The sequence below is a fragment of the Somniosus microcephalus genome, unplaced genomic scaffold, assembly GCF_052327205.1.
Source record: "Somniosus microcephalus isolate GS21.2 unplaced genomic scaffold, FLI_Smic_1.0 unresolved_chr1, whole genome shotgun sequence".
Taxonomy (NCBI): domain Eukaryota; kingdom Metazoa; phylum Chordata; class Chondrichthyes; order Squaliformes; family Somniosidae; genus Somniosus; species Somniosus microcephalus.
The window spans coordinates 61,760,422-61,761,710 of NW_028225179.1; the positions used below are offsets into that span (position 1 = coordinate 61,760,422).

At 49.0% G+C, this 1,289-nt stretch overlaps 1 non-coding gene across 1 annotated transcript; it reads right to left on the reverse strand.

Moving 5' to 3' along the window:
• trnar-ucu (transfer RNA arginine (anticodon UCU)) lies at positions 1 to 93 on the reverse strand. The gene is made up of 2 exons: positions 57 to 93; positions 1 to 36 (listed from the first exon to the last, which is right to left on the reverse strand). It is a non-coding gene; the product is annotated as a tRNA-Arg (tRNA).
• Positions 94 to 1,289: the final 1,196 nt, after the last annotated feature.

The following is a 1,289-nucleotide window of genomic DNA, read 5'->3' on the forward strand; positions in this document are numbered from 1 at the left end:
CGACTCTGGTGGGACTCGAACCCACAACCTTTGAATTACTTTCAGCGATTATTAACTAGAAGTCCAATGCGCTATCCATTGCGCCACAGAGCCGATGACGAATGATAATTTCACATTACTCATTACAGGGATAGTCATTGTCGTCAAGTACAGATTTATCTCCTAATCTCTCTGCTGCGCTTCTTGTCGCTCTCACTGTCAATCTTCCTGCCTATCGCTTTGTCTCATTCTCAATATCTCGCTCTCAATCTCTCTCTCTCTCTCTGTGCCTTGCTGTGTGTCTCTGTGCCTTTCTCTGTCTCTCGGTCTCTCTCTCTGCTTTTGTCTCTCTTCCGCTCCCAGTAGGGTTGTAAACACTTCAACCAAGTCTACAGATATGTGGTATAGGTCGGGAAGACTCAAGGCTTGGAGACACCGAGTGTCTGTAGGTGCAGAACAGCAGTTTAATCAAGTAATGCCCCGCAGCCACCAGCACACAGCTCAGGTAAACTTCCTCATTTCTTGTCAGGACAGGATGAGCCCTCCCCAGTAGGGGCTGAGCTTTTCTGATTACAGGCAGTGTAGTGGGGAAATGGTCGGCAGTTGGAGCTCCGGTTTTGGAAAGGTTGACATATATCAGATGCTTGCACTTGTGGGGTGTCCAAAACTAGGGGTCATCAATACTCGATAGTCACTGACAAATCCAGTTGGCAATTCAGAATAAACTTCTTTCCTCAGAGAGTGGTTAGAATATGGAACTGGCGGCCACGTGGAGCGTTTGAGACGAATAGATGCATTTCAGGGGAAGCTGGATACACACAGGAGGGAGACAGGAACAGAAGCTTCTGCTGATCGGAGGAGATGAAGCAGCTCGGGAGGAGGCTGGTGTGGAGCAGAAACACCGACACACACCAGTTGGGCCCAATGGTCCGTTTAAGATTAGTAAAAGTCAGCGTCATTCTACGTAATTCCCGCCTTCTGTTTGGCTTCGTTCTTTGAGGGAATGGGAATATCGACAATGTTGGAAATGTAGATTCAGCTTCTGTCAGCAAACTTCAGCGGAAGAGCAGCTCCCACCACTGGATGCAGAGATACCGGAGAGACTGAGGACTCTGGGGGAGGGATGTCCGTGTGTTGCACAGACTCAGAACATTAGGAACAGCTATCGCCCAGTGTGTAAAACGGCCACCGACCGACTCGACCCTGAAAATTATTCGGGTAAGATTACGCGCAGCAGCGAAGATCAGTTGCTTTCTCCACGAGGTTAGGCGGGAGCTGCGAGCTTGAGAAATAGCAGTGGAGACAATGCT